Raw genomic sequence first — 21,143 nt, forward strand, 5'->3', positions numbered from 1 at the left:
ATATGGCCTTCAGGATGACAATAAATGCTGCTGTGGACAAGATCAAACCACATACCATACATGTAGTTCCTCTTGACTGGTGATTATATTGCCTTTAGATATTTCCAATAAAGTGGCATATTAGTAATTAATAATATTTTCTACAAATCTGCACAGAGTGCCTCCCTGTCTCAAAAAGGTCTGCAACATGAGCAGTTTTAAAGCAGGAGTAATCCATCATCTCTTCATGCAAGATACAGTGCTAGTAGTGCAGCAATTATAATGAAATGATTTCCTTCCACCATGATATCCATTTATTGATGCTGATAAAAAGCATATTCCCACTAGTGGTGCCTTTCCTCCCACATTAGCACCTTGTAGATATCTAATAAATTGTCATGTTGATCTTGACATATTCTCAGCAAGCTCACTTCACTGATATGGGCATGGTCTTAGGTAAACACTGTATTAAGGGCAAAAAATGATGGGCATTATAACCGGATTTCCATGTTGTATTACAGAATGCACTCTTGTCACCTCCAGAAATAATCTATTAAAGCTGATAGCCTGGGGAGTATAATGATCAAAGGTTTATTAAACTTAAGCAGATGGTAGCTGAAATTCACAAATTCAACAACTAGAAAATGAACTATTCACTCCTGAGCTTTCCTTTGGTGACAGCCTTCCAAGTTGTTTCTTTTTGACATATGGCTATACCCAGGCCGGTAGAATATTGCCCCCATGGGGCCAGCAGAAAGTCATGAAGGTCTAGCAGGCAAAACATCTCTGTTTGTGGACTGCACTGTTTCAGGATGATTGTCAGCAGTCTGAAATATCTGCCTGTGCAGCAAATGAGAGGGCATTGGCAGGATGCAGTGGCAGGAGCACAGTGTTATTTTGAGATCGGCAAGCAGGTTCATGTGGAGCCACTGGAAGCTTACAAGATGGGGAACTCGACGGCCTTGCAAAGTGGCGGAGGCCAGATCGCACCACTGCCATTACTGCCTGAGGCCCATCACTGCTTTACTTGGTGCCTCACTGACATAAGACTTGTGATAGGAGCAGACCATGCTTCCACTTCTCTGCACAGACTTAGGTTAGCATCTGACTGTGAGGACCTGGAAATTGAAACCTGTTCCACCAACCAATGTACCATGGCTGGTATAGACCTGCTCACCACTTCCTGATAGGCAGGGGTGGCATTGCTAAAAGCCGTGCTCCCACATTCCTTGGCCTCCCTTGCAGAATTTCTCATAGTCCAGACAACATAATATAGGCCATCCCTGGGTAATGAATGGGTTCCAGTTTTATAGATGTCCATAAGTCAGACTCTCGTAACCCGGGGACAGCCTGTAAACAGATCCACATGCTTTCTCTAGGAAGCTGCCTTCCTGCTGTCCTCTGGAGCAGAATAGGTATACGACCTCATCTAAGGAACTAGCACAGTGGCTTCCCTTGCCCCATGACCCATCTACAGCTTGCTAGTGCCAAGTGACAGACCATGTGAAATCAGCACCTCTAACCTGTCCTCTATATTCCACAGGGTACTAGGAACTGAAGTGGTGCTTGGAGATGTTAAGTACAATGTCACAGTGTCCATCCGCTTCAGGTAGTGATGTTAGGCAAGTGATATCTCTTATGATTCAGTAATGATAAAGACAAGGGAGTATGGTAATAGTATGGTGAGGAAGCTGATGAGCTCCTGCAACATGAATTTAGGGAGCTAGGATGCACATAAAGAGCAGAACCTCTAAGGTTGTAATCTCTGGATTACTTATGGTGCCATGTGCTAGCACATATAGGAATTGGAGGATGGGTCAGAGGAACATGTGACCAAAGAGATGGAGTAGGGAAGAAGGCTTTGGAGTTCTGTATCATTGGGGCCATTTCTGGGGATGCTGGAACCTATACAACTTGCATGTCAACCAGAACAGGTCCAGCATCCTTGCTGAGAGGTTTGCAGGTGCTTTTGGGGAGGGTTTAAAGTATTTGGTAGGGGATTGGGGCAGAGATTGGAAATTTAATTGGGAGTGGGTATAGTGAAAGATGGAAGGAAAACTAAGTTAATCCAGTAGGAATAACATAGGTATGATAAGGTACATGGCAGAAATACCAGGCCAAATTGCATCTTTTTTAATGCATGGAGTCTGACTAGTGAGGGAATTTTTAAGGAGGAGATGGCATTGCAATGTTAATTAAGGAATCCATTACTGCATTAACGAGGGAGGACATCCTAAAAGGCTTGACAAATGAGGCCACATGGGTAGAGCTAAGAAATAAAAAGGGGTGATCACTTTGCTGAAGGCATACTACAGGCCTCCTAACAGTTAATGGAAAACATATAAGCAGATATGTTGGCAAATCACAAACAACTGCAAAATGATAGGGTTATAATAGTAGATTTCAACTTCCCTAATATTAACATTGATTGCCTTTGTATAAAAGGTTTAAAGGGGTTGGAACGTCTTAAAGTTTATTCAGGATAGCTTTTTTTAGCCAGTATGTAGATAATCCTTCTCTACGTGGGACACTAGGAAACCTAATCTTAGGGAACGTAGCTGGGCAAGTGACTGGAGAGTCAGTGGAGATGGAGCATTTTGGAGATAGTGACCATAACTCTGTAAGTTTCAAAGTAGTTATGGAAAAAGATAAGGATGGACCTGAAAATGAGGTCCTTAATTGGGGACAGCCAATTTCAAATATCATAAGGGAAGATCTGGCAAAAAATGACTAGAAGCACCTACATGCAAATAAATCTACAGCCGATGAGTTTGGAGTCATTCATAAATAAAATAGTGAAGGTTTAGGACCAATTTATTCCTTTAAGGTTGAAAAGTAAGGACAACAAATCCAAGGAATCCTGGATATCAAAGGTAGCGATGGAAGTAATAGGTGTAGAGAAATTAAAATAGGGGAGGTCCTCCAGGAGTATAGAAAGTGAAGGGGGGAATACTTAAAATAGAAATTGAGAAGTTAAATAGCGGTACAAAATATCACTAATGGACAAGATTAAGGAAAAAAACATGTCATAAATATGCTGGAGGCAAGAGGGTAACCAGGGAAAGAGTAAGACCCAGAGGTTGGTAGGAATCACTGCTTGATGGAATGTTGGAGCCAGAGACTCTCACAACATTTAAGAGATATTCTAAACAAACACTTGAAACACAAGCCAAATGCTGGAAAATATGATTAGTACAGATGCGTATTTGATGGATGGCATGGCCTGTTTCTGTACTGTAGGACCCCATCACTTGCCTGTAATTGGGCAAAGTTAGGATCATTCAGTAGGACATCAACCTAAACATTCATTGTACCACCACCTGAAGGATGCTAAAGAAGATTCAATAGTAAGTTTGAAAAAGCAATTGGATATATTTGTGAAAAAAATCAAGCCTTTGGGAAAAGAGCAGGGGAATTAAATAAATTAATTAATCTTTCAAAGAATGAATACAGGTAATGGTTCTTTTCTGCCTTCATTCAGTGATGCACAATGCCTTTGAAAGATGCTATGCATTACGCATTTACAAAATGCTGTACTTTAAATTAGGTAGGTAAAAATGATCAGTTCAGAGTAACAGACTAGCATTGCAACTATTCTCTGAAATAATTTATTCCTCTTTATTACGGTCAGTTAAAATTTCTTATGGCATAGTACGTTGGTGGAATGTCACTGCAGTCTCCAGTAAGGGCTCCAAATGCCTGTCACCAGGGATCATACACAGGTTATACATTTAGGAATGTATTTCCAGGTAATAACGCCTCTCAGAATTCAAATAGATTTGTGAATTCATAATGACAAATTTTGTTGTTCATAATGACTTTTAAACCTTTAATTCCAAAAAAATCCTCTAATACATTTGCAGGTACATATGCCTAGAAATTGGATCACAGCAATTTGTGATGAGCTAAAGCATTTATACTAAAAACATATCAGGTTACTATCTAAATAAAGTTGCAAATTTGATCAAAAGCAAGTGTACAACAAGTTTTACATCTGGAAAGAATCACTAAAACACAACCTGCATGTTTCCTGATGGATCATGCTGAATTCAACACAGTTGCTTTCTCTTTGAGGTGCAGCATTCAGAAAAGAGTGCAAGTCTTAAAAAATACTTCCCTTCATATTCAGACAAGAGGAACATAGCCCCCAGATTTACTGATAGACATTCTAAACAATGAGATATATGCTAGGAGGAGGATTTTATATGCTGGCACAGCTGAAGGCCAGAGAAAATAAAGCTCTCTCTCATGCAGCCACATGTATCTATAGACAGACAGACAGACAGGCAGGCAGAAACACACACTGAGCAGTTGCTTGATCCACACCCCCAACATATCCCAGCTTCTCCTGTACCATCCCACCATAGACACTCTACCACTGTTGTGGTGTAAATAATGTAGGCTCACCTTTAAGGACTGCCCCCTATAGTATATGGTATGACTGATACATTGTTGAACCAAAGACTGCTGTTTATTTGGGAGTTTCCAGTTTTCAAAAAGGATGCATTTTGATAATCTGATTACTGTTATTTCCTTTTGCAAGCAGTAATACTAAAGAGACTACAACAGCTACACTCTCCACCTCTCACACAGACATCAAGCTTTCAAATGTAGGATAATGAAAATGTCACTCAATGAAAATTAATTTTTCTATTTATGCTAAAACTGCAGAATATAAAAGGCCACCTAAACGTGCAGAGGCCCTTTTGAGTGCAGCACCTCACAAAGATAGAGGAGATGATTCTCCTCTTCGTGGGCAATGTCTTTCTCCACAGCAATCTTCTTAACTATGTGGCTGTTGCATGGCTGCTCAGCTTGTGTAGTTCGAATGCAAACAAGTGTGTGAAATCACAGAAATATAGAGTAGTCTTTGACCCCGGGGAATTACTTTTGGTAAACGTTGCCTCAGGGCAGTGCTTGCTGCTGATAATATCAGGCAGTGAGGACTCCCATGATAAAGGAGGGTGAGGGGGATGCCATGCAATAAGGCATTTGCCATCACATGATCCATAACAACCTGTAAATTCTTTTAATGAAAGAGTCCCAATTACTTATTGGAGCCATTAAGTGGTCAATCACTGTGTATATTTTCTCCTCACTCATTTTAAAAATAAAGTAATTTGTCCATGTGTACAGAGACTCAGCCACCTCTCTTAAGTTGCAGTAAGCGGCAAATAGATGAACATCACAGAGATCAGCAACAATTGCCTGGAATCTATCAGTTGATTTCTTAGTGAACCCAAAATATCCACAGAATTTCAATCATGGTGATGTACAGCAATCATAAAGGAAACAAATTAGATTTTGCTGTTATGTTATATGTGATATCAGTGTATTATAAGGTCCTGGGAAAACGTCTTTCTGTTGGCTTTCAAAATGCTATATGCTCAATGATTTAAGCAATCTTCATGAAGAAGCGAGAACTTATGGAATTAGAGTGAGATCTCAATTTATTTATGGAAGGCATGTAATAGATCCATAGATGAGATACTCACTAAACCATTCTCACTTAGAGCAGATTCTGCCCACAAAAGAAAAGCAAGCCATGACAAATTAAGCAAAGTGTGCCAAGTGATTCTATTACCTACCACTGAGCGATGATATCCAGGACATCATAATGTCTTCCACCAGGGGCCTTAACTAATAGATATATACCATGTTCAATCGCTCTGGTGAACAAAATTCTGGACCATTGGAATTACAGTCATTCTATAACTGCTCCTTTGAGAAAAGTTAGGCTGCTGATTGTCTAATGAGATTGTACACATTTACCTCCCTCATGCTCTTAGAACAATTTAACCCTTACTTTACCCTAAGTTCTTCTTATGGAACTTTTTTTTTTCTTCATTTATCAAAAGAGAATTGGTTGCCAAACCAGGACATAACTTCAATGAAAATGAATATCTTTAGAGCCATTTAACAGATGACTGAGCCAACACTGTCAATTTGCTCAGTTGTCTATACTCAAAATTATTTCATTTTTTTAAAGTGTTATTTGGAAGGAAATTATAATTGAGAACATATGTACATTAATCATGAATTATTGTAGCTCTTCATTTGTATTCACAACAGGTGTTCAATAATAAATAAAGTTTCTAGTGGGGAAAAAAAATGCAGCCCTGAAATTCCAGCAGTGAATATGGTAGCACTATGGCTAGATTACAGGTAATCCAGAGGCCTCAGCAAATGACCTGGTGACACAAATTTAAATTCCACCAAGGCAGCTGGAGAATTTAACAATTCTGAAGAATCTTTGTCAACTGAACCTGCACCTGGTTAAACGGTGCAGGTCCATTTAGTTCAATAGATAGGAAAGGCTATGAGTGGCCTAGAGAAATATAAAGTAATTTACAATTTTTAAGATGTCTTTGGGTGTTTTCTGTTTTTTTTAAAACTCTTAATCATTTTTAATGAATATTCATAGTGTTTTAAACTTGGGGGACTGATTTACCAGCGATCAAAGTTTTTTCAGTACTTTTATAGACAAGGCTTGTTCTGGTCCCATCAGACAATGAATTTTAGATTCAGTGAGTCCTGTACTGGAAATGCCTCACAGATGAGGATCAGAATGGCTTCTCCAGTGAGCTACTCACCAGAGGATCCATGTGGCAAGCATGGACAGCTCACCACTATCAGGAAATTCTGTGCCATCAATTTTTGCAGAAGAATGGCTTTCTATGGTCATAATGTGTTATTGTCATAGGATTATTCATATTGCCAATGGAAATATTTGGGTATAAAAAGGCAAAGAAGATTAAAAAAAAGCAACATATTTATATAACATTTTTAACTTCCAGTATAGTCCCGGGCACCATAAGCATGATGTCAAAGAATTTGACACTGCACAAGGACGTAGTATATGGGTATTAAAAGCTTGGATAAAAGTGTAACATAGAACAGTACAGCACAGGAAAAGGCTCTTTGGCTCACCATACTGCACTGACCATAATGCCAATCCAACTAATCCTATTTGCCTGCACATGGTCCATATCCTTCTATTCCCCTTCTGTTCATGTGTCTGTCTAAATACCTCTTAAAAGGTTCTATCATATCTGCTTCTACCACCTCCCCTGGCAGCATGTTCCAGGCACCTACCACTCAGTGTAAAATAACATGCCTCACACATCTCCTTTAAATTTTCTCCCTCTCACCTTAAACCTATGCCCTCTAGTATTTGACATTTCTGCCCTGGGAAAAAGACATTGACCATCTACCCTATCTATACCCCTCATAATTTTATATACTTTTACAAGTGATCCCTTAGCCTCCAATGTGCCAGAGAAAACAATCTGAGTTTGTCCAACTTTTCTTTGTAGCTAATACATTCCAATCCAGGCAACATTTCTTTTTGGAATGAACCTTTTTGGCACCCTCTCCAAAGCCTCCACACCCTTCCTATACTGCACACAATACTCCAAATGTGGCCTAACCAAAGTTAAATGCAGCTGCAACGTGACTTTGCCTGCCTGATGAAGGCAAGCTTGCTGTATGCTTTCTTTACCACCCTATCCACTCATGTTGCCACTTTTAGGGAGCTATGGACTTGCACCTCAAAGATCCCTTGGTACATCAATGTTCTTTTGGGTCTTGCCATTTACTGCATACTTTCCTCTTGCACTTTCGTATTCCTGTTTGGCCATGCTGGTTGAGCCCTCCAAGATGTCCTAAGTGCAGCTGTAACATTCTCCCGAATCAGTAATGCAACTCCCCCACCTCTGTTACATTCCTCTCTATCATGTCTGAAGCATCTGAACCCTGAAACACTCAGCTGCCAGCCATGCCTTTTCTCAACCATGTTTCTGTAATGGCTATAACTTTGTAGTTCCACGTACTGATTCAGATTCTAAGCTCATCTGCTTTACCCATAATACTCCTTGCATTAAAATAAATACACTTCAGACCATCAGTCCTGCTGAGTACATTAACCTAGCCTTGACTCTTTTTCCTATTCGGCTTACTGGACTTACTTCTACGTTTTCCTCAAACTCTCCACCTGCTGACCTACTGCTCTGGTCTCCACCCCCTGCCCAACTAGTTTAAACTCTCCTGAGTAGCACTAGCAAATCTCCCTCCAAGGATATTGGTGCCCCTTCAGTCCAGGTGCAACCCATCTGTCTTGTACAGGTCCCACCTGTCCTCAAAGAAACCCAATGATCCAGGTGTCTGAAGCCCTCCCTCCTACACCAGCTCTTTAGTCATGTATTCAACTGTACTATACCTTCCTACTTCTTGCCTCACAAGCATGTAGCACAGGGAGAGATCCTGAGATTACAACCTGAGAGGTCCTGCTTTGTAACTTTCTACCCAACTCCCTAAATTCTGTTTGTAGGACCTCATCCCTTTTCCTGCCTGTGTCGTAAGTACTAATATGGACCATGACCTCTGCCTACTCACTCTCCCCTTTCAGAATGTCCTGTGCCAACTTAGAGAGTATACTCAATCCTGGCACCAGAGGGGCAACATACCATCCTAGAGTCTCACTCATGGCCACAGAAATGCCTGTATGTTTCCCCTATCACTACTGCTTGCTTATACTTTGACTCTCCCTGTTATACAACAGAGCAAGTCATAGTGCCATGAAATTGGCTGCTGCAGTTACTTTCCCCAAGAGGTCATCCCCTCCAACAATATCCAAAGTCGTATGCTTGTTTGAGAGGGGAGTAGCCACTATCCGCCGGCCTCTCCTGGCGGTCACCCATCTATCTGGCTGAATCTTTGATGTGACCAGATCCCTGAAATTCCTAACCAAAGCGTATTCTGCCCCCTGTATGCTCCTCAGTGAGTCCAACTGTCACTCCGATCTATACCATCTGAGAGGAGTTGCGGCTGGACACACTTCCTACAGACATAGTCATTGGGGACACTTGACTTCTCCCTGATCTCCCACATCTTTCAGGAGGTGCATACCATTCCACTAACTGCCACTACTACCGCTTTATTTGGATTAAAAGAAAATGAGGAATGCCTTATAGGTAAAAACTTGGTAGAGTGGCTTAGAAAGAGAATTACAGAGTTAAACTCTGTAATTCATAACTGAAGACACGGCCACCAAAGGTGGAGTGATTCAATTCTGGCCATTTGAGCCTACCTAAGTTTAATGAGTACAAATATCTTGCAAAATTGTGGAAGTTACAGAGCTATGGAGAGGCAGGACAATGGAAGGCTTGGAAACAAGGTGAGAATATTGAAATTGGACTGTTGTTTAAACAGGAATCAGCTAACAGAGCAATAGTGGATTTGGAATATGCACAAATTAGGACAAAGCAACAGAGGTTTGGCTGATTTCAAGGTTTTGAACATTGAACAAGAGGTTTGCCTAGAATGGTTTGAGATAAAAGTCTTGAAATAATTACGGCTGGATGAAACTATCAAAAACAGATGAGCTGAGGAAGCAGTGAAACTGGGTTATATTATGAAGTGAGAAGAAGATATTCCTGAAAGCCAAATGTAAAAGCGAATTTGTAAACAATCTATTTCAGTCTTGCATAGTTGTCAAGGAAAGGGATAGAATCTTAGTCTAGGGCAGAGCATGTATAGTGGGACTCAAAGACAATAACTCCTAATAAACAGTTGGAGGCAATTTCTGCTTATTGAGTATTAGATATTGAACGTGCAGCCTGACGTCTTAGAGACAGAGAAACCAAGAAAGGTGGTGTTGAGTTTGAGCTAGTGGTCATCAGCACACATGTGGAAATTGACATTGCATCTTCAGGTGTTGTTGTCAATGGGCACAATTAGAAGTGAATAGGAGGGCTGAAAGGAAAAATCTATGGGAGGATCTCAGAGATAATGGTGCAGATATGGGAAGTGGAAGCCATTGCAGATGACTCTCTGCCTTCTGTTCGATAGAAAAAAATGGAACTAGGTGTTCTAGGCACAAATGAAATTGACTCATAATCCAAAAACTCTAACTGTAAATTTGTGTGCTTGGTGCCAGGAATCCTAGTGGATGTTAAGGCTTTAATGAGAAGGCTGCGGATTCACCTTGAAGCTCCACCAGTTTGGCAATTTTCAGTGAACTTTTCTGTGGGCACTGCTGTGGCTACTTCGCTACTATCCCTATCTGCTAAAGGACATAAAAGCATAAGAAATACAAGCAGGAGTAGGTGACATAGCCCTCTGAGCCTGCTCTATCCTTCTTCAAGATCATGACTGATCTTCTGGCTTAATGTAATTTTCTTGCACGATATCCACATTCCCTGATTCCCTTAATATTTAGAAATCTATCAATTTCTGTTTTGAATGAACTCAGTAACTGAGCCTCTGCAACCTTCTGGGGTAAGACAGTTCTGAAGACTTACCACCTTCTGTGTGAATCTCTCCTTATCTTAGTCCTAAATGGTTTATCACTTATTTTGAGAAATGGCCACTGGTTCTAGACTCCTCAGACAGGGGAAACATCCTGTCTGCATCCAGCATGTTGTACAAGGACACTTAGGCTCCTTTAAACATCAGCATTGTCTGATCTCTCATCATTCAAAAAATACTCTGCTTTTCTGTTTTGTGGACCAAAGTGGGCAACTTTCCATTTTTCTAAATTATGTTGTATCTGTTGTGTTCTTGCCCACTCTCTCAGCTTGTCTATAACCTCTTGAAGCTTCTTTACATCCCCAGCCCATTCACAATATTACCTAGTTTTGTATCATCAACAAATTTGAAAATATATTTGGTTCCCTCAGCCAAATCATTGCTATAGATCATGAATAGCCGGAACCTGTCCACCAATCCCTGTGGTACCACACTAGTCACAGCCTGCTCATCTGAGAAAGTTCTCTTTATTTTCATTTCTGCTCTTTGTCTGATAACCAATTCTCAATCCATGTTAATATATAATGCCCATCTCCATGTGTTCTAATCTTATCGATCAACCTTCTATAGGGTTCTTGCCGAAAGCCTTCTGAAAATCCATAAATGCTGTATTCATTGGTTCCCCCTATCTATTCTACTAGCCACATCGTCAAAGAACTGGCTCAATCTCACCTTTTGGCTTCAGTTCTTTTGAGTTCCTTTGCAGCTCACCAGTGCAATGAACCTCCTACCCTGGACACACACATACATTGCTATCTGGCAATGAAGTCACATGACAGCAATTTTTAAAATTTATATTTAAACACTGGCCAGATAGCTAGGCCCAATGAATAACTAAGGAGAAAAATGACTGACACATTAAAAATAAATTGGCCCATAATTTCCTTGGCATTTGCAAAAGTGATGTCAAATTATCATTAGGCAGTATACCAAGGTCTCAGGTGCTAATAAATTGATGTCACAAAAGGAAAAATTTTTGCTTCAGATGCTGCAGGAGTACACAGCACCTAAATAAAATATGATAAATTCTGGTTCTACAGCTGGTCTATGGGGATCATGAAGGGGAGAGGCCTAGGGTAGCGGGTGGGAAGGCCATCAATCTGAAGGAACAAATCAGTAGTGCAGGTTGAAGCTTGCAATCACCAGTTGGTAGCTTGGCTGATTAATGTGTGGAGGTGTTGGGTCATCTAGTTGAGTGGGAGTATTCGGGGTGATCGGTGGGTGGGATGGCTCCTCACTGGTGGGAGAATGGGGCTGAGTCAGACAATGGTCAGAAAATACAGGAGGGTAGGTCTGTTGATGCAGGAGGCAGTTGCTGAGGCTATTCAAAGGTAAACCAGTAAGTAAAGACCCACGTCAGGTTTCCCACAATCAGGAATGAGACCTGCTTAAGGAGGTCCCATTCTGGTTGGGCAAGAATAGGGTTTTCAGGCTCTGTCACAGCCTGCTTCATTCCATTCCGATGTGAATAAAAATTACATAAGTAGCATTTACATGTGGTTGAACGCCATTGCAAGGTATTGGTATTGGTTTATTATTGTCACTTGTACCGAGGTTTGTCTTACAAACCAATCATACAGGTCAATTCATTACACAGTGCGGTTACATTGAGTTAGTAAAGAGTGCATTGATGTAGTACAAGTAAAAACAATAACAGTATAGAGTAAAGTGTCACAGCTACAGAGCAAGTGCAGTGCAATAAGGTGCAAGGTCACAACAAGGTAGATCGTGAGGTCATAGTCCATCTCATTATATAAGGGAACCATTCAATAGTCTTATCACAGTGGGGTAGAAGCTGTACTTAAGTCTGGTGGTATGTGCCCTTTATCTTCTACCCAATGGAAGAGGAGAGAAGAGAGAATGTCCCGGGTGGGTGGGGTCTTTGATACGCTGGCTACTGCACCAAGACAACAAGAGATAAAGGCAGAGTCCAAGGAGGGGCGGCTGGTGTCCGTGATGCGCTGGGCTGTGTCCACAACTCTCCGCAGCTTCTTGTGGTCTTGGGCAGAGCAGTTGCCATACCAAGCCGTGATACATCCAGATAGGATGCTTTCTATGGTGCATCAGTAAAAGTTGGTGGGAGTCAAAGGGGACAAACCAAATTTCTTTAGCCTCCTGAGGAAGTAGAGGCGCTGGTGAGCTTTCTTGGCCGTGGCACCTACGTGATTTGACCAGGACAGGTTGTTGGTGATGTTCACTCCCAGGAACTTGAAGCTGTCAACCTTCTCGACCTCAGCACCATTGATGTAGACAGGTGCATGTACACCGCCCCCTTTCCTGAAGTCAATGACCAGCTCTTTAGTTTCGTTAACATTGAGGGAAAGGTTGTTGTCATAACACCATTCCACTAAACTCTCTATCTCCTTCCTGTACTCCGACTCATCACTGTTTGAGATAAGGCCTACAACTGTGGTATCATCTGCAAACTTGTCGATGGAGTTAGAGCAGAATCTGGCCACACAGTCGTGAGTGTATAGGGAGTAGAGTAGAGGGCTGAGGACGCAGCCTTGTGGGGCATCAATGTTGAGAATAATCGTGCCGGAGGTATTGCTGCCTATCCTCACTGATTGCTGTCTGTTTGTTCGAAAGTCAAGGATCCAGTTACAGAGAGAGGTGTTGAGTCCTAGGTCTCGGAGTTTGGTGACAAGCTTGCTTGGAATTATTGTATTGAAGGCAGAGCTGTAGTCAATAAACAATAGTCTAACGTATGTGTCTTTATTGTCCAGATGCTCCAGAGCTGAGTGTAGAGCCAGGGAGATGGCATCCGCTGTAGACCTGTTTCGCCGGTAGGCGAATTGCAATGGGTCCAGGTTGTCTGGTAGGCTGGAGTTGATGCGTGCCATGACCAACCTCTCAAAGCACTTCATGATGGTGGATGTCAGAGCCACTGGTCGGTAGTCATTGAGGCATATTACCTTGCTTTTCTTTGGTAGCAGGATGATAGCGGTCTTCTTAAAACAGGAGGGAACCTGAGATTGAAGCAAGGAGAGGTTGAATATGTCCGCAAATACTTCTCAGGAATTCTTCATATATTGTGCTACAGACACATGGAGAAACAGAATGAAAACCAAGGACTGTGAATCACACTGCAAGTCCCTGATTTTCATTCACAATTTATTTTTTTTTATATAGAATTTGAATTGCAGAACACACAAAATCGTGGTATTGCATTTCTGGGTATACATGTCTTCCATTGAATTTTTGTTCACTAGCTTTAAATATGTTAGACTAGCTAATTTTTCAGTTTTTTAAAAATGAGAATCAAGTATCAGGATTAATGAGGAAATTTCAAATTAGCACAGGTCTATTCACCAACCAATGGTGGGAGTGGAGGTAACGAGGTTGGTGCGAGCTTCGTTTTCCAAATTACATCCTCCCACCTGCTATGTTGAATGCAAACCAGGAGAGGGAGGCAGCATGCTCACCATGACACAATATCAATTCAGCCTGCCTTCTGGAAAGCATTTGCTACTTCATAAAAACAAAAGTAAAGCAACTAGGTTAACATCTGTCAACATACAAGAGTTATTTGCTGTAGTTTTTGTCAGGTGTTTCTAGTTGAGATACTTGTGCCACATGTTCAGTCATTTCCATACATGATCAACAATTCTTACAAAGCTGACACAAGTTACTGCGGATGTTGGAACCTAAAGCATGAAACAAACTGCTGGAGGAACTCCGGAGGGCAAGCAACATCTGTGGAGGCAAAGGGATGGTCAGTGTTTTGGGTTGAGACGCTGCATCACGACTGAGTGTCGAGGGAGAATAGCTGGTGTAGAGCAGAGAGGGAGGGGTGAGATGGGGGTTGGTAGGTGACAGTTGGAACCAATAAGGTGGGGGAGTGATGGGGAGATGGACCAGATGAGAAAGGGGATAAGAAATGGATTGGGCTGCAGGCCATGAACACAGAATTTTCCAATTTCAGGTAACCCACACCCGTGGCATTCCTTTCCCTCTCCTTTTGTTCACCTTTTCCGTTCCCTTCCCCTCCCCCCATTACCTAGATTTGTTACCCTCTCACACCTAGTCCCATCTGCCCATCACCCACGTACCTATCCACCAGTTTCTTTTAGCACGGCAGTGTAGCGGTTGGCTAAACACTATCACAGCGCCAGCGACCCATGTTCAATTCCGCCGCTGTCTGCAAGTTCTCCTTATGTCTGCGAGGGTTTCCTCTGAGTGCTCCAGTTTCCTCCCACATTCCAAAGGTGTATAAGTTAGGAGCTGTGGGCATGCTACGTTGGTGCCGGAAGAGTGGTGACACTTGCAGGCTGCCCCCCAGCTCATTCTCAGTAACGCAAAAAGACGCATTTCATCGTGTGTTTCAATGTACATGTGACTAATAAATGAATATCTTATCTTATATCCTTGACCTACCTTTCCTATTCCCGCGCCCCCCCCCCCCATCTAGTTCCATCTGTCCCTCATCCCTCCCTTATCTGGTTCCATTTATCACTTTCCAGCCACTACCTCTAGCCTCTCTCTCTCCCCATCTGGCTTGATCTGCCCATTTTCCCCCTCATCCATTTCCACCTATCACCACCACTCTCCATCTCTCAACTAACCCTCCCCCTTCCCTACCCGACTCCATCTGCCCATCATCCCCCACTTTATGTGGTTCCACCTATCACCCTCGACCCTGTCTCATCCCTTCCCCTCACTTCGTTATACAACCTATCTTCCCTCTACACTCTCAGTTCTGATGCAGGGTCCTGACCCAGAACACTGACCATCCTTTTGCCTCCACAGATGCTGCTTGACCCAGAGTTCCTCCAGCAGTTTATAGTTTTCTCTTACAAGGCTGAAATTATTTTGTTTGACCATGAAGCTCTTTTTAATCAATTTTGCCATGCTTACACTAAAAATGTAGAAGGAATAGTTAAGGAGAAAGCTAAGAAAGCTGGTCAAACATTCAAAGAAATCGGTGCAGATGAAAATAGGGTACTTCAGGAATAAATTCCTAAGAAAGTAACCATATCCCACTAAGAACGTAGTGCAGCAGAACAAAATTGAAACTTGTGTGGGACAATGAGGACAAAATAGTTGAACTACAATCAAGCAGATTTGAAGACAGACATTAATAAAAGAATACAGTAAGTAGGTCAGAGGAGTTAAAATAAAAAAAGTGGTAAGATTGCATGGAATATCAAACAAAATATTTACGGCTGTTCTAAATAAACATCAGAAGTAAAATGTGCATTGAAGGAAGCAGCAGGATCACTGAAGAATCCCAAGAGTGTCACAATATTAACTAAAAGATAGCAGATATCCTGAATAGTTACACAAATGGAAAATGCCAAAATTCTGCCTTCCAAAAGGAGAGATGTAATATTAAGAAATATTAAGAATGTCAAAAATTACAAATCAAGAGAGATGTTAGACAACTTGGAAACATTAAAGAAGAAAAAACTTGTTTTTATAAACTTGGGATGTCCCAAATTACTTCATGTTTAATTAAGAACTGTGGAGTGCAGTGAAATGGAGTGAAAGCCATGGTCTGGAAATTTTCACAAACAGCATAAATAGAAATGATTACATAATCACTTACTTAACTGATGTTTGCTGAGGGTAATTGCTGTCCAGGATAGAGGGGCAATTTCTCTGATTGCACCTTTTACATCCACCTGAAATGTGAATAGCACTTTTAACATCCCATCTAAATGGCAGAACCACTAACAATGTAATATTTCCTCAGTATTGCACAGAATTGTCAGCTGAGATGATGTCTTTATACTCTAAAATGGGGCTTCAATCTCCTAAATCAGAGATAAACATGCTGCTAGTGAACCAAGGCTAACAAAGAAAAATCACATAGCTAGTATAACTAGGAAGTGGCTCATGAAATTAGTCATATGATGGCGGATGGTGATTAGTGAATCTTTAGCAATAAGGTGAGTCACAGTAATTCACAGTGTAGGAAGCTGCTTGGTCCATTACCCCTTGCTAACCGAAAATAGAGCCACAGGCATCCCCTGGGTCCCTATCTTGATTTTCTGTAATGTGAACCACCTTTTGAATCTCATGTTCTAAGTGGATATGCATTCTTACGGGATGTTTTTCTGTCATTTTCAGTTATTTTAGTCAAAAAGACAAAGTGATTCACTGCCATTATTTAACAGCTGAGGCCAACATTTGACTCAGGATGGACAAGCTCATGTGAAAGAAACAACAAATTTTCTCTAATGCGGAAGGCTTATGGATTAGGAATGGGTGTAGGAAGTGTGGATATCAAGGAAAGGGGTGGGATTCAAGGATCAATCTTCGAATGGGGGAAAGGTGGTGGGAGTTTGGGGGGGGGGTGTGGTTAATGGGTTAAAGAAGAGGGGTACAAGATGATAAGAGTCATATATCGAGTGGACAGTCAGAGACTTTTTCCCAGGGCGACAATGTTTAACATGAGGGGACATAATTTTAAGGTGATTGGAGGAAGGTATAAGAGGGATATCAAGGATAAGTTTTTTTTTACACAGAGAGTGGTGGGTGTGTGGAACGCACTGCCTGCAGAGGTTGTGGGGGCAGATACATCAGGGACATTGAAGAGACTCTTAGATAGACACATGAATGATAAAGAAATAGGGAGCTATGTAGGAGGGAAGGGTTAGATAGATCTTAGAGCAGGATAAAATGTTGGCACAATATTGTGGGCCGAAGGGCCTGTACTGTGCTGTAGTTTCTATGTAAAGCACAGTGGAAGTGCAGTAAAGGCCGAGGGATTACTTTAAAGAGGTGGCCATGGCTACTGTGCCTCCCAACAATGCAGTGTCTCAGAGAAAATGCCTCACAGATGAAGAGCACAGCAACACTGTAGTCTGAGATGTCTGTTCACGTTTCCATTGACTCAAGAGGACGTGGCAAAGGAGAGACTCGACTGTGACTGCCAACCCAATCAACACAGTGATAATATTTTCAAATCTTATTGCCCCATAGTATTGAGTGATTTATTTGCCCCCTCCCCCAAAATAGATTCTGTGAGAGTGAATTTTATTCCGTATCGCAAATTTTTGGATAGTGAGTTATGAATTCTGTAAGGGAGAATTTCCGTAATCTGAATAGCCATAACAAGGGGGTTGCTTGTATTTGGATTTATGCTTTAGCTCTGTGATATATCAAGTGCTCATCCATGCATCTTTTCAATGTGATAAGGGTTTCTGCCTCCATTACTCTTACTGGCATTCAAGTCCAAATCCCAACCTTCTTTGGATGAATATATTTTTCCTCAATTTCTCTTTACTCCTTTTACCAGATGTCTTAAATCCATGCCATCTAGTTACAGACGTCTCTGCAAAGGGTAAACAATCCTTCCTGTTCAGTCTGCCTAGGTCTTTCATAATTTTATACAGCCTAATTAAGTTATTCTTCAGCTTCCTCTGCCACAAAGAAAAAAAAACCTAGATCAGACAGTTTCTCCTCCTAAATAAAATCCTCTGGCTCTGGCAAAATTCTTGTAAATCTTTTCTGCGCCCTCTTTAGTTCCATAACATCCTTCCTGTAAACTGCTGACCAAAACAGTACAGTCTACCCTGGCTGTGGCCTAATAGGATTTATACACTTTTGACATGACTTTCCTACTCGTAGATTCTATACCCTTGGGAATTCATAAGAATATACTAACAATTTACAGACAAAAGATAAGCAAAAGCGTAAACCACTGTACATTATGCCTCATATCTGTAATAGGCAAAACACTTGAGGATACCCTAGAGGAGGAAGCAGGAGAATAAACATTGACTAACAAGAAGAAATTATAGGGTCAAACCTTTTGTTGTTCTTGAAGAATTAAAAGACATAGTGGAAAAAAAAGAGCATTCACAGGACATTATATATTTAGATTTTAATGAAATCTCTTGACAGCAGCAACACCAGATGGAATAGTATAACATAAGAATAAAACTTCAAAAAAAGAGGGAAAAATGTCAGTAAATCAGTGTAAATGGAAGTAGTTCCATTTGTAAAGAAAGAGGTGGCCAGTGGCATAAACGTGGATCAGTGTTTGGGCCAGAAGCTGGGCGAATTTTGCTGATACCATCAACCAGAGCTTTCCTAATAGTAAAAACAAATGTATCAAATGGAAGGAATTGGCAAAATTAATACATAGGACTGAGAGCTGTAAGAAATTAGTATGGAAAATTGGAAGGTGATGCAGCTGGGGAAAGGAATCAGTTGGAACATAAGTTATAATGAACTAAGGGGCACAGGTATTCATGTTTGCATTGCCAAAACCATCAACAATAGAATACAAACAACTAACAATAAATGCATTCATAAAATAAATTTAAAAAAACAATGACTTTTATAAAATTATGCCATTAGGAGTTAATGCGAGTCTTAAGGTGAAACTTTATAACTCAGTGCAGCCAACATGAGGAGCCTTCTCCCCCTAGCTGCAGCGTATATGTACCATGGTGCTATTGAAGTTTTCTTGCATTATATGTGAATGAGGCATCGCTCTAGTAATGAAGAGTTGTGAAATGTAACAGCTTTAGAATATGAAAAGGTGGCTCACTAGGGCATTATCAAACAAAAATGATATTGATTTGAAGTAGGAGATATCAAGATAGCTGACTATATGTTCCCCCGTCACTGCGTGGGTTTCCTTCAGGTGCTCTGGTTTCCTCCCACATTCCAAAGACGTATGGGTTAGGAAGTTGTGGGCACGCTATGTTGGCACTGAAAACTTGGCGACATTTGCGGCTGCCCTCACAACACTCTAAGCAAAAGATGCATTTCACTGTGTTTCGATGTACATGTGACTAATAAAGATATCTTATCTTATAAAGTCTTGGTCAAAGAAGTATTAAAGATTGTCTAAGAGGAAGAGAGGGAGGTTTGAGGTGGAGATGCTTATGAGGGGAATTCTGGAGCTTAGGACCGAATCAGCTGAAGGAAAGGTTGCCAAATGTGGAGTGAAGGGAATTGGGGATACACAGAAAGCCAGAATCAGAAGAATAAAGAATTCTTGCTTGAGGAGGTCATTGAAATAGGAAAGGAGTTGAGAACTTTTAAATGCAAGGGTTGTTTGAAGAAGATGTCAAGGTCAGTGAGCATATGGGCATTTGTTAAAAGGGATTTGGTGCAAATTGGGATATGACAGCAATTTTGAATGAGTTCATTTACGGAGAATGGATGTAGGGAACCTGGCTGGAAGAAAATTGGAACGTTAAAGCAAAATAGAGTAAATGCCAGAATTTGGAATAAACATAGGAAATGCTGGAAACAATAACCAGGTCCAGACAGCGTCCATGGAGAAAAAAAACATTTCAGATCAATAATTTTTCAACGAAACTGTGAAATGCTAGAAATAGAACAAATTTTAACCAAGTGTAGAGGAAAGGGAGAGTAGGCAATGAATAAAAGAGGAAGCCTCTGATATGATGAAGGGCAGTAAAAGTAATTATTTTGCAGTTTGGATGATAGTGGAAGGCTTAAGAAGGATGGTAATGGGACAAGCAAATAATGGATGTAGAAGAGGTATAAATGGAAATAGCAGGATGATCATCTGAAATTGTTCAATGCAATTTTGAGTCCAGAAATTTATAATATGCCTAACTAAGAGATGAGGTTCCACACGCCAAGCTTATGTTGAGCCTTATATCAATCCAGGCCCATGTACAGGAGAGGCGCTAGGATGGGCACAGGGTTCCTTCATTATCATTAAGAATGTAAAGAGCACATTTGTGCATAAAATATGATTAACATGTTCTTCTAAAACCTGTACATTCCCAAGTAAACCTTACGATGAGCTTTGGAACAAAATAAATTATCATTCAGTGCATATCAGCTTTAGAATTCCAAAAATGCAAGGTTTTAAGTTCCTAGGAGAAATATTTCCAGTATCCAAATTAAAATGCATCCTAACGTGCTAGTGTAATATTGTGGGAATGCTGCATTGTTGGAGATGCCGCCTTTTGAATGAAATATTAAAACAAGGCTCTATCTGTTCTCCCAGATGGACACAAGAGATCATAAGCCAGTATTTCAAAGAATTGCTAGGTTACTTCCAAAGTAGTCACTAAGGCTTACAGTATCTGGGGCTTTATAAATAGATGCATAGAGTGCAAGGGCAAAGAAGTATAAAATACTCACTCAGATACAATTGCATTATTGTGTCCAGTTCAGGACATCATAATTTAGGAAAGGTGTAATGGGTCTAGAGAAGGTGCAGAAGAGATTTATTAAAAGGATCTCCAGGTGAGGGACTTTGGATAGGTGGATAGAAGCTGGGATTGGAAGAGAGGAGGTTGCAAGGAGATCTGATAAACTTATTTAAAAACCATGAAAGCATAGTCAAAGGGGACAGAGAGAAACTATTCCCATTGACAGAAGAGTCAAGAAACAGGAGACACAGTATGAAGGTAATCATTAAAAGAACCAAAAGTAACGGGAGAAAAGTGCTTTTACACACAAGTGGTCACGGTCAGGAACACACAGGCTGGGGGGTAATAATGAAGATAGGTTCATTTGTAGTATTCAAAAAGGAGACAAAAGGAAAGAACTTGACTGGCTCTGAGGAGAGGGACTAGCTGAATTAGTCTGACATTGGGCTAGTAAAGACTGAATGTGTCAAATTACCTCCTTCTGTGCTATAACCATTATGTGATTCTTAGTTATCTCCAGTACTGTGGGTAATATTTTTACCAAAATGAATTATCTTGTCATTATTACATTTCTTTGGCTGCTGTAGTTCTGACGTTGAAACTGTGACAACACATCAAAAAGTACTTCACTAACTGTAAATTGATTTGGGACCTTCAGAAAGGGAGGTGAAAGGCACTGCATGAATCCAAATTTGTACCAGCAAGAAGTTGTAAAGTCATATGCCAACAGGAAAAACAAGGCTTTGGGAGCAGATAATCTTC

The sequence above is a fragment of the Pristis pectinata genome, chromosome 25 (genome assembly GCF_009764475.1).
Source record: "Pristis pectinata isolate sPriPec2 chromosome 25, sPriPec2.1.pri, whole genome shotgun sequence".
NCBI lineage: Eukaryota > Metazoa > Chordata > Chondrichthyes > Rhinopristiformes > Pristidae > Pristis > Pristis pectinata.